The following is a 13,786-nucleotide window of genomic DNA, read 5'->3' as shown; positions in this document are numbered from 1 at the left end:
GCATGACTGCTGCTCACATGGTCCAATCACATTCATAATAGAGGCACTCTAAGAAATAAAGAAATATGCAATCCGAGGATTGGAGGATGATCCTAACAGCTTGTTTCACACAAATGATGCATTGAGCAGTCAGTGTAAGACAAAGATTAGTTGAAGCTGTAAATCACACAGCTACTCTATTGGACACCACAAATATAATTATATGACCATAAGCGTGCTTTAATTCAATGAAATGTAAGATCTCACAGCTGCTTGCAAAAAGCTTAATATATACAAACACCAGATAATATTTTTTATATGAAGAAAGAACACAATTGATGCTGAAAGCATCCCGAAGGACAGGAGACAGAGTCCTAAAGATGCAGGAGAGGGCTGCAGAATAACAGTCGCCTCGAGCGCTAATATAATATCACCCGTCTGTCCTCACGCCTTGTCTGACTGAGGGCCTTGCGTGACCACCACCTAATAAAAACACAAAGCAATGACTAGCAATTCCAACACCTCTGTGATGGCATCTTCATTCCATCAACATCCCCACCACTGTCAAAGACATCCCCTCCTTTGCTGTGGTTCAAAGTTGTCTGAAAGTCACGCCTAGAGAGCAAGCTTGGGACTCTGAAGGAAGTTAAGAGGCCGTGATAACAGCATTACATGCCTCACCACCAACAACAACAATTGGCTTCCTCACCCATGAGTATGCGATACTCCAGCCAAGTGCCGAGGCTCCAGGCTGGGAAGTAAGGGCATGGAGCCCCCGGGAAGCCGGGCTGGCAGGAATTTGGGGTTTGGGCGGTAAACCAGTGGGCTTGGAGTTCATTGGGAAGGTCTTTGTGCTGAAAGAAGTGATCGAGATTAATGCCAGCACCCACGGGTAGGCAGACCCACAGTAGGTGATGCTCTCTCAGTGCGGCCAGCCTCACTAAAGACACTCTGCTGTCCTTGAAGTGCGTGATTATGCGGCATGTTGCCCCAAGATGATGAGAGAAGAGAGAGCATCTAATAGAGACTAACAATTGTTGCGTTCTCAATTTTAGTCCCATAATTCATGCAAATGTGCCTGGGGAATGTCCCTTTGTCCAATTCTTCCCTTTCTCTACAGCTTATGCTTTCTTATAGCTTTTGGAGATTGACTTTGGGTTTGACTTTGCCTGCTTTCCCCCATTCTTGATTGTGTGTTGATGAATTACATCTTGTTATATCATTTCCCTTGTATTTATTTGTCCGTTTGTTTGCCTCTTTTCCGGCCTGCTCATTCATTTGTAAAGGGGGCAAAAGGGGTGTGTGCACTGAATTGAAAAGTAGTTGCAAGTGGAGCTCCTGACAAAAATTAGAGGGAAAGAGAACAGAGAGCTCTGCTGATAGAGAGAGAAATAGATTAAGTGGTTGTGGAGGGGAAGTGGAAAGTAGAGAGACATTCTGGGAAATTTGGGAGACAATGAATGAAGAAAAAAGGCGAGGGAGTGTGGCTTTACCTGCAAATGAGTGGATATACTGTCAAAAAAGAAATCCTTCTCCACTATCTAATTTTCTCGCCTGTTGCAGAAAGAGTCCTTCCTGGCAAACGACTCTAAATCCTAATGCAGAACTGATAGAGCTGTAAAATGAAAAATAAAAATACAAGTGAATACCAGCAGTATGGCTCCACAGTGCTGAATATAGCAAAGTAATAATTCATACTACAGTCTGTTGGGGGAATTTGAAACTCTTTGAAAGTTTCTAATAAACAAAGGCTGTCGTCTGGCTTGCCAAGAAGTTCCTTCTCTAAGCTATAACGTTCCAAGTGTCCGTTCAGGTACACTGGAGTGAAACACCAATGCACACAGAGAGAGATACCAGCAGAAACCAACCTGCTCTCACAGAAATGTGTGAAACTTTCCAATCCAGTTCTCCTTCTCAGGACAACACATACATCTGTCGGGTGCCTAAACCACAGACGATATTTACCACATGGACAATCTGAAAAGTTAAGCCACACAAGTGTTTTCTCTCTAGAAGCTAGCAGAATTACAAAAGAGTAGACGTTATTAATTATTAACTTCATTTACAGCCTCAGAAAACACTTAAATTCAGAGTCACTGTTAATTTGAAGTGTTTTGGAACGCAGCTTTGATTTGGTCGCATTCAGAGTCTGATAGAGGAGAAGGTAGGGAATGGTTTACAGCTTGCCCAACTTGTACTAGACAAGCAGCCATAGCGTGAGCGGGCAGTGCTCTCCGTTCTTAAAACCAGAACTGAACTAAACAATAATTAATTTTGTTCCCAAAATGCGACACAAACTACCACTGGTAGACAGACTTGTGACTCACTACTCTGCCATCCTGTTACTGCTTTTTAAAAGAGGTTTTATTTGTAATTTTGCCTCAGCAGTGTGTTTTAGCATCTACGGCTCTATTTGGATGAGAATTAATTGAAGACTACAACTTCTTAACACCACCTGACATTGCAGTGGCATTTAATATCACAAATGACAGGAATGTGTTAAAAATGTGTTTCCACTTGTGTACTCTTGTTCCTGACATCTTGAACACGTATGCCTAAGGTGGCATTGATTGGGTCGATCGCCCCCCACATCTTTTCCTAATCACTTTTCTTCAATCTCCGTTGACACGGCTGTAGCTCAGGAGGTAGAGTAGGTCATTTACTTATTGGAAGGCTGATTTCTGGCTGCTCCAGTCTGCATGCCAAACTATCCTTGGGCAAGATTCTGAACCCCAAGTTGTTCTCTGATGCATCCATCAGGGTGTGAATGTTATATTGAAAGCACACACTATATAAGAACCAGCCCATCTCCATCAAGGAAAGATGTGAAGGGGAAATCAAAAGGGCCTTGGGAAAAGATTCCAGATGATCCAGTGTGCATTTTTTTGATGCTGTCAAAATCCCTGAAATAAAACTGATCCAAAATTGATTCATTTTGATCATTTTAAATGAGTTAAACATAACTCATCTTACAAGTCATTTCACAAAAGCAGACAACTTCATACAAACAGATGACAGTAACCTCCCAAGTCATGGCACAGGCTGGAAAACACAGCGGTAATGCACAGAATGGTTTGCATCACTTTTCAGTCATTTCCAAGAGAAGCCAGATATGTGGCTTTAAATTGTGGGATACCTTTCATAAAGGATGGTCCAGTGTACTGTCTGCTAAAAGAGGCAATAAAGGAAGCACTGAAACACCTCTCCTTGGTACTTAAAAAACTCTTGTCTTATGGCTACAACGCAGATATCATCCCAAGCAGAACTGACAAATGGACTCCAACCATGTTGTCATTCAGCAGACACAAAGTTACATTTCGTTATTTCAGCTTGAAGGTGTAAGAACAAAGTATTCTGTGCACTGAGAAAAGTTCAAGAATTCTAGAGTATGAAGGTCAAAACCTTACAAAGTGACATGTCTATCAAGTTCCAACACATAAAGGGAAAAAGACCTAAGTCGTCAGGCTTTTTCTTCACCTGCATCAAGTGTCAGACAGAGTTAGCTTTCACAGTATCAAAACTAATGTGTAACTTTTAATAAGTAGCAGCGTGCAGTAATAATCCAGGTGAGCTCCAGGATAAATGCATTACTGGAGCCCTGTACAGTGGCTCCCACCGACAATCTTGCTCCAGCAGTGACGTCGTGATTTCTATCCCTTCAAAGGCAGCAGTGTAAGCCTGTGGATTTGTCAGCGTCCCACTAGGGTCTTAGCTGCTGGTATTATAGGATTCCTGAGTACTGGTGGTCCTGGAGGACAGTATGACATTACAAGCACCCAGGTGCAATAATCCACTTTCTATACGAGCCCATTGTGATAAAGCATAAAAAAGCCCCTTTACAGCGTGTCACCAAGGCAAAGCTCCTCTCACTTTCATTTTGATTCTCAAACAGAAAAAGACTACACAGCTGCAGATGTCTGCAAAATCATCTACTACTGTATTAGGGTTTTTTTTCTACAAAAAACAAGGGTGTGAATGCCAGAACATTCTTTGTGCAGCACCGTGGTTATAATTGCAGTCTGTGTTAGAATGTTGGACACTGTAAATGGGACACTGTCCACCCCTGTTTTTGAGATAGTCTGGAGCAAACCAAGCCTAGCATGAAGGGATTAGATCAGGATTAGAATTTTACAATTTCATATATCCATTTCACTCAACTGTGAGGTAAACGGGAAAAAAGATACTGTCAATTTCTGTACACAGCCAATGTAGCTCTGAAAATGTGCACTGCTTTTCCCCAATGATAATCAAACCATAGCCAACACGTCCGCCTAAACCAGGGGTATCAAACTCAGTTTCACGGGGGGCCAAAATTCAAGCCACACTTTAGGTCCAAACAAGATAAACATTTTTTGAACACACTAAAACAATGTTTTTTTTAAAACATAAATATTAGGAATATTATTCCAGAAAAAAATAAAACTTTAACTTTAAATATTTTGCCTTCCCTAAAAATATATCCTGTCAAAATTATGCAAGTTAGAAATATGAACATGCTGCCAAAACCCCAGAAAAAATAAATGACAGCACACACAAGGTTGGAGCCGCATGTAGACGAGCAAAGTGCCCTGACTTTGTTCAACATTACTTGGCAACAGGGAAAGTGAGGCAGGTTGCACTGGTGCATTTGTGACAGCTTCACTTGAAACGCCTTCACCGCATCATAAATGCCATGTTCATGAACTGACAGGTTTCCTCGCTGAGCTCAAAAACTCTATTGGGAACTTTTCCCCAACTCAGCCAACAGACCTCTGTATGATAACTCTGAATCGATTTCCCACATAAAAGACTGAAATTGACGGTGATTTAAACTTTTAGCTCAGATAAAATTTACAGTTTGCGTTACGGTGATCATTACATGCTCCATTTTTAGGACTTTACCACACAGCGTTTCCTGGTGTATGATCTGCTGTTAACTCACCAGTACAGTTCTCCTGCATCTTTACTAGATCCTACATCCTGCACAACACCAGCGCTCCATCTGTTGTCCCAGGGCAGTTTCATGTCGGTTACACTTTGAAATACGTTTTAAAAAATGTCTTTTCCTGTCGTTGTCCCGTGCATCGATTTAATTTCCAATATTTACACTCCACGGATGAAGATGGTCAGCTGTGCAATGTCCATCATGTCTGTACTTTCATCCACAGCAAGAGAGTATGCAATAAAGTTTTTGCTTCTTTCACACAACTGTGTTCTTAATTCAATTCAATTCAATCTTTATTGGCAGACTACATGTCCATAAAAACAAGACAAGAAACACACACACACAACTCCCCCCCCCCCCACACACACACACAACACAAGGTATACCATTAAATATATATATGTATATAAATAAGTATATAAAGCATTTGTAAAAATATAAAACCATAATATACATAAAACACAATTACTTAAAATAAATCAATAAATACACGAACACTTTAACCAGTGCTTTCTGAGACTGGATGAGTAACGGGAACCACTCACTGTCGGATCTGTAAGTGCTAAAATTATACTGTTACTTGAACCATCCAGTCGTTCTCTAAAACTGAACATTAACTTTCTTAAAAGTGCTTTAAAAGTCCAGACACCCACAGCTACAAACATCTGACTGGCACTACCACTTCTAGGTATCCTGCAAAGGATTCTCATCGCATCATTATATGCAACATGCAGCTTCTGCATGCTACATTGTTTGTAGGATGACCACAAGGGGGCAGTATATAGCGGTGTGCAATACGCTTTAAACAAAGCCACTTTAACTGGAAGTGAACAAAAGCTGAATTTGCGTGCAATAGTATTTGCCTGCACATAGAGCTTACATCGTTGTCTGTATATGTCATCATCATCATTCATTTGCTCAGTAATAAAGTGACCGAGGTATTTCACCTTTTTATGAACTTCAAGAGTTTTTTGTGCCAGTTTAAACTTATCAGTGGCCATCTCACAAACCCGATCAGCAATCGTATTTCTGCTCAGGCTCACATTTGCCAAAATCTGCGTTTTGTCTGGACACAAGACGTCGCACAGCTTCATCATGCAGCTCTTCAGAGTGGTACCGGGCTGAGTTGACTGTCTCCTCTGCTACATTAAAACTTGCTTTCACAACAGCTTCACTTTGTGATTTTGCTCTGGTGAAAAACATCTGCTGAAACGTCAGATTCTTCTTTAGCTCTTCTACCTTCTGTAGTTTCTGCATTTCTGTTTTTCAGTTTATGTTTTGTCTGGTAGTGCCTCTTAAATTAAATCCCTTAATTACAGCCACATTAGCTCCACAAATAAGAAATGGGTTTACCAGCAATGTTTGTAAACATATATTCAGTCTCCCGCCGCCGGTTTTCAGAATCAACTTTTCTCGTCACCATTGTGAGGGCTAGCTAACAGAAGTTTGACTTGATTGAGGCCGGAATGTTCCCAGGTAGCTGAGCGTTCGACAAGGAGGCTGCAGCGCTGCATTATGGGATCTGTAGTTTGTGTGTTATTAGTGTAATGTTCTTATTCCTCTACATGGTACCAGGAGTCGGGTTAAGAAAAAGAAGCAACGCAACAAGATGGATGCAATAAAACCGCCAAGTCCGTTGAAACTGACTGGAAACGTGGATGCAAGTTGGAGGACTTTCAAACAGCAGTTCAAACTGTATATTGCAGCTGTTGGAGTGGATCGACGGGCAGATGAAAGGAAAATAGCCATGCTGCTCACCATCGCCGGCACAGAAGCAATAGAGGTCTTCAACACTTTTGTGTTTGCTCAGCCCGAGGACAAAGATAACTTTGATGAAGTCATGAAGAAATTTGACGAGCACTGTCTGTCAAAGAAAAATGAAACATACGAGAGATACGTCTTTCGCTCACGCTTACAGCATCAGGGTGAGTCATTTGATACTTTTCTCACAGACCTCAAGATCAAAGCTCAGTCCTGCAATTTTGGTGATCTCAGAGACTCCATGATACGAGATCAAATAGTGTTTGGAACTAATGAGAAGAAGCTCCGAGAGAAACTGTTGAGAGAAACAGAACTAACGCTGGAAAGTGCTATAAAGATAAGTCAAGCCAGTGAGCTAGCACGACAACATGTACTGACGTTTAGAGAGCCTGTTCAAGGAGCAGCGCAACAGGAAAATGAGGCAGTGAATGCAGTGTCGATTAAAAGAAAGCCATGGAGTAAATTCAAAAACAACGACAACAAAAACAAAACGTGTGACAATGAAATGTTCACTTGCAAGAGATGTGGAGAGAAACACAGACCAAAACAATGTCCCGCATATGGAAAAAAATGTGCAAAATGTAAAGGACAAAACCATTATGCAAAAATGTGTCTCTCCAAAAACAAGGGACAAAAAGTACACACTGTGCAGGAAGACACAGATGACAGTGATGATCTAAGTGAAACATTTTTCATTAAGATGGTGTCACATGAAGAAGATGTCAATGCACAGTCTTCAAGACATAACACTGGCCAAAGTGTTAGTTCAGTCACAGATGATAAATGGACTGCTCCACTGTTAGTCAATGGGACATTGGTAACATTTAAAATTGACACAGGGGCCAAAGCTAACTTGATCAACGAGAAGGATTTCAAGGCACTGACTGAGAAGCCTAGAAGATTTACAGAGAAAGTCACGCCGCTGAGGGCCTACAATAACCAGCCAATACAAACAAAAGGTGGATGCAGACTTAAAGTGACAGCAAAAGGCAAACAGCATAACATTTTGTTCACCATCGTGCCTGATGGACACGAGTCACTTTTAGGAGATAAAACATCTGAGGACTTGGGACTAGTAAAGAGGATCTATCAGATTAATACTGACGCCATGAAAGAAGCCAAACAAGACAAAAGACTGGAACACCAAGGGCATGAAGGAAGTTCAGACATTATCAGTAAATTTCCTTCAGTCTTCAAAGGACATGGAACATTGCCTTACACCTACAAAATCCAGCTCAAGGATGATGCCGTGCCTGTGGTGCATGCCCCAAGGAGAGTGCCTGCTCCATTACGGACAAGTTTGAAAAAAGAGCTTGAAAGAATGACTCAAATGGGTGTCATTGAACGAGTGGAAGAGCCCACAGACTGGGTGAACTCTATCACTTGTGTCAAGAAAAAGAATACAGGTGCCTTAAGAGTCTGCCTTGATCCCAAAGATCTAAATGAAAATATTAAAAGAGAGCATTATCAGATCCCTAAGAGAGAGGAAATAATGAGTGAAATGGCAGGAGCTAAGTTTTTTAGCAAACTGGATGCATCACATGGATTTTGGCAGCTGAGGCTAGACCCAGAAAGCAGCAGGTACACTACCTTTAACACGCCATTTGGGCGTTACTGTTTCCTGAGGCTCCCATTTGGAATTAAATCAGCACCAGAGATCTTCCACAGGGCAATGGAGTCCCTGATCGAAGGGCTGGAAGGCACCAGAGTCTACATAGATGACCTCATAGTCTGGGGAAATACAAGGCAACAACATGATGAAAGGCTGGAGAAACTTTTGTGGAGAGTTAACAAGAATGGACTTAAACTGAATAGAGACAAGTGCCTCTTTGGTGTTTCAGAGATGACCTTCCTGGGAGATAAGGTTACAAGTGAAGGGGTGGAACCTGATCAGTCAAAGGTACAAGCCATATTGGATATGCCAGCACCCACTGACAAAAAAGGTGTCTTGCGAGCAATGGGGATGATCAACTTTCTGGGTAAGTTCATTCCTAATCTTACCTCCAAGACAGCATGCCTAAGGGAGCTGCTACAGCACAACACAGTGTCCGAGTGGACGGCCCGGCATGAGAAAGAGTGGAAAAAATTGAAGGAAACTGTAACTACAGAGCCGGTCTTGACATTCTTTGATCCATCAAAGCCAACAAAAATTTCAACAGATGCCTCAAAAGATGGCTTGGGAGCAGTTCTGCTCCAAAGGAACAAAGACAAGTGGCAACCTGTAGCATATGCGTCCAGATCTATGACAGAAACTGAACAACGCTATGCTCAAATTGAAAAAGAGACTTTGGGCTTAGTGTTTGGGTGTGGAAAATTTCACAGCTATGTATGTGGATTACCAACCTTTACAGCAGAGACTGATCACAAACCTCTCATCTCGATCAGAAAAAAGAACCTCAACGACATGTCACCCAGAATTCAGCGCATGATGATGGTGTTGCAGCGCTATGATTTTGAGCTGATCTACACGCCTGGGAAATATATCGTACTCGCGGATGCTTTATCCCGAGCGCCAGCACCAAGTGGTGACAGGTTAGTCAGCACTACAGCCGAGGAGGCTGAAACACATGTAAACATGGTAACTGCCTCACTCCCAGCATCAGATGTCATGTTGCAGCAAATTGTACAGGAGACGACAAAAGATCCAGTGCTGCAGAAAGTATCCCACCTTATACAGAATGGGTGGTCAAAAGGAGTCTGTCCAGGGTTCTACTCTGTGCGAGCTGATTTATGCATGGCTAATGGGCTGGTGCTGAGACAAAACCAGATTGTCATCCCTCAATCCATGCGGAAAGACATGCTTCAGCGTATCCATGAAGGACATCTTGGAGTGGAGAAATGTAAAAGGAGAGCGAGAGAAGCAGTTTACTGGCCAGGCATCAACAGGGATATTGAAGAGATGATACAGAAATGTGAAACATGTCTCAAACATCACTACAAACAAACAAAAGAGCCAATGCTGGCAGCAGACCTACCCACTGCACCATGGCAAAAGGTAGGCACGGATTTATTTCATCTGGATGGCAAGGACTATGTTTTGGTGATTGACTACTATTCTAATTATCCAGAAGTGGCACAGCTTTCCAGTACATCAGCACAGTCAGTCATCACACACATGAAGGGCTTTTTTGCCAGACATGGAATTCCACAGTGTGTCATCAGTGACAATGGTCCACAATATGACTGTAGAGAATTTAGTGACTTTGCAAAACAATATGGATTTCAACATGTCACCTCTAGTCCCTTGTATCCCCAAGCGAATGGACAGGCAGAAAAAGGAGTCCAAATAGTAAAGAGATTGTTCAAAAAAGCAAGAGACAGTAAGACCGACCCTTACCTGGCTCTGCTAAGCTACAGAGCTTCATCCCTGGAGTGTGGGGCATCACCTGCTGAGCTACTCATGCATCGCAAGCTCCGCACCACACTTCCACACATTTCCAAGGAAAATGACAATGCACATGACAACAAGCTGACCGACAAAAGAATGAAACTCAAGCACAGACAGAAAGGGAACTATGACAAAACTGCAAGGCGTCTGGAACCGCTTCAGGAAAGAGATGTTGTGAGGATTGCAGGTCCAGATTTCTGGGACAAAAAAGCAACAGTTCTCAGCGAAGTAGGGCCCAGATCGTTTGCTGTTCAGACAGAGAATGGACAAGTGTTAAGAAGAAACCGGAGAAGTCTGTTAAAGACACAGGATGTTAAACATCAGGACACAGAGACTGGAACTGAACAACGAGGTGCTAACCCTGTTGAGCACCACAGTGAGCCTCCTTCACCTTCCCCAATGTCTGAGATACTGAGAAGGTCTACCAGACCTAAGAAACCTACAGAGAGGCTCATAGAACAAGTGTGAACTGTTGTGGTAAAGAATTGTTAAAAAATAATAATAATAAATCACAAGTAAACAACGGATAATAATTCATTTAGAATAGTAATTGTTCACACTTAATTGATACCTGCTGAGTTATGTGTTATTGACTGTTCAAGCTGTCAAAGGTGAAGAGTTCTAATGTGCTTGAGGGCTGTATGGGATTCATTTGGTTCATTCTGGAAGATGTAAGGTATACATTTGGATTTATTTTGTTTGACTTGTGCTACAATTTTTGGTTATAAAAAAAAAAAAAAAAAAAAGAATACTACTGAATGTAGCTTGTTGCACAATTTATAACATGTTGAATGTTAGACAAGAATGTTCAGATGTTACAGAGTAACAGTTCTCTTTGGAATTGTGGTTAGTATAACACCAACCTGTTTGGAAAGGGGATGTAATGATAGTTGCTATTGTTGAAGCTACCCACAGGGGGCGCTCTGTAATCAATGACATATACAGAATAGAAGAAGAAAGTGATCGTGGTAGAAAGAATAATAAACAGCTAGCTGAAGCTAGCACCAGGAGCAATTCTTGATGTTTTATTCATAGAGGAATAAGAACATTACAATTAGCACCTCATATTGCCGGGCCATGCATAACAATAATAATAAATCCATTTAAAATTATCTCGCGGGCCAGATATAAATGTACGCTGGGCCGGATGTGGCCCGCGGGCCTTGACTTTGACACATGTGGCCTAAACAAATGGCGGTCTGAAGTCGCTGTCTGTGGTGCTGAAATACTTCAGAGTCAGATTTTACATTTACATTTTTAGGAATGCAATAATTTGCAAATCTTATAAAGCCATATTTTATTAACAGTAGAATATAAAAAACATAAAATGCTTAAACTGAGAAAATGGACCTTTTAGGGGAAAATAATGCAGATACAACTGGACTGATAAATTTATCAGAAGTGCTGTTGTTGTGCCTCTTTAGTTTGCTATTAAGCAAATTCCTGCAGGACCACTATGCTATGTAAAGAGAAAGAAAAGCATTCTATTAACTCTTACTGACGGAAAATTAAATTAAAACAATAAAAAAAAACAAATCAGTGAGTGTATCCAAACTTTTCACTAGCGCTAGATTTTTAATAGTTCATATGCTTTACCCCAGTAATACACATTACACTATGTATGTACTGTTTGAGAATGCAGACATGCCAATCAAAGTTTTTACAGGATTATATGCAGTCCTGTGAAAAACTAAATACTACTTAGTACATCTATAAAAGGATACGTTTTAACAGTGTGCTGGTCCGGAGCACTCGGATGTCTGTTAACACAATAACTCATTAACCCCGCCAACTCACCCCAAGTTCGGACTGTGCATGGCTTGTTTGGAAGGGCTGCTGGGAGAAAGAAAGCCTCTTCTCTCTAAAAACAACATGGCAGCACGGCTGAGGTTTGCAGCAAAACTCAACAAACAACAAACAATGTCCTCAGACGAGACCAAAGTGGAGATGTTTGGCATAGTGCCACATGTGATGAAAACCAAACAGCAAATCATCACAAACATCTCATACCAACTTGTCAGCAGGGTGGTGGACGAGTGATGATTTGGGTTTATTTCGCAGCCACAGGACCTGGGCATCTTGTAGTCATTGAGTCGACCACAAACTCCTCTGTAAATTATTGTGAGGCCTTCTGACACCTAAAGCTTTGCTGAAATTGGTAGGACCATGATTCCAAGCACAGCAGCAGATCTACAACAGAATGGCTGAAAAAGCTTAAAAATGAAAGAATCAAGGCGTTTCAGTGGTTCAGAGTCAGTGTAAAGAAATGCCCACCAACCTTGATGAACTGAAGCAAAGTTGTAAAGAAGAGTGAATTGAAATTGTGATAAAGTCACACAGAAAACCATTACTTCAAGTTATTGCTGCTAAAGGTGGCAGTCCAAGCTACTGATTCATGGGGTGTACTTAGTTTTTCACAGGATTGCATAGAGTCCTGTGTAAATGCTTTCATATTTTAGAACAATATCTCACAATACAATCTAGGTAAACAATAACCCTGCAGACACCTAAGAAACCCTAGTCTCTTACATGTTTCCAGAGCAGACGATGGTGGACGGTTAGCTGACCGTATGCCATGGTGAACATCATCCAAATCCAACATCATTCAGATTCATGTGTGTAAATTTTTTAACTTAAACAAAACCACATGGAATACCTAACAGTTAGACTATCCCCGCTAACATGGAGGAAGATTAATGTCTGAGCAATAAATGCTGAAAAATGCTACTGGCTGTTTACAAATGCTTTCCATTCCGCTTTTGACTCCAAGTGAGCCATTTGTCACAAACCAATATGCTGAAAATTACTGAATGAGCATGCTGCTGATTTCAGACCATGGAAAAAAAAGATACAGGACATATTTGTGTGCTGCATGTGTGCAATAAATTAGAAGGAGATTGCATTGTCACCGACTGTATTGGATTCAAATATGCTTAGCACTATTAACATTAATATCCATCATGTATTAAATATATCTCTTCACATGATACAGACCTGCAGGGATTAAATTATTCATTATGCCTATTTCCAGACTGGAAGACAAATGCTTGGTTGCTGAGGGGAAAAAATAAAAACCTAAAATAGGGTAAAGAATGAAGAAAACAGGTCTCTGTTTAGACACTGCTTATTTATTATCAGCATTACAAATAGACAACCACTTTTTAAAGGGGTAGATGAACCACTTAGTCACCTTTTGTCTCTCCACTTCATTCCCACAGCTTTACAACCTGCAATATATGCCGATATTGGCAAGTATGAGACAAAAAGTCCATGCATTTACTTCCTTCTGCCTATCCAGTTCAGGGTCACAGGAGGGATGGAGGCTATCCCAGCTGCCGTGGAGCGTAGGGTGGGGTACACCCTTGAGAGGTCACCAGCCTGTCACAGGGCTGACACAGAGAGACAGACAACCATTCACTCTCACTTTCACACCTATGGATTCACTAATTAACCCAACCTGTGGGAGGGAGGGAGTCTGACTACACAGAGAGAACATGCAACGTTCACACAGGGCCTTTGAGGCAACAGTGCTAACCATCATTTCACCATCCTGCCTGAGTTTCAAAATGTCAGAAGCAAACCATGTTATGCTAAGAAGCAAGTTATGCAATGCTGCTGACAAAAATAGGTTCTGAGTGATGAAAAGGCTTCTTTTGTGTTAAGCTCAAGCACTATTTCTCCTTTTTTTTGGATGCTGATATAGAAGAAAAATAGAGTTGAGTTGACTTAAAGCA

At 41.4% G+C, this 13,786-nt stretch overlaps 1 protein-coding gene across 1 annotated transcript in view; it reads right to left on the bottom strand.

Annotated features, from left to right (window-relative positions):
• The window catches only part of sgcd (sarcoglycan, delta (dystrophin-associated glycoprotein)), a 353,669-nt gene extending 348,566 nt beyond the window's left edge, over window positions 1-5,103 (bottom strand). The window contains exon 1 of the mRNA XM_080867176.1: window positions 4,901-5,103. The gene's annotated coding sequence lies outside the window, so the exon portion shown is untranslated. The remainder of the gene's footprint in view (window positions 1-4,900) is intronic.
• Between the last annotated feature and the right edge of the window lie 8,683 nt (window positions 5,104-13,786).

Source organism: Rhamphochromis sp. 'chilingali' (assembly GCF_963969265.1).
Source record: "Rhamphochromis sp. 'chilingali' genome assembly, chromosome: 19".
Taxonomy (NCBI): Eukaryota; Metazoa; Chordata; class Actinopteri; order Cichliformes; family Cichlidae; genus Rhamphochromis; species Rhamphochromis sp. 'chilingali'.
Note: the sequence above shows the minus strand (reverse complement) of the source record. Positions and strands in the feature narration are given on the sequence as shown.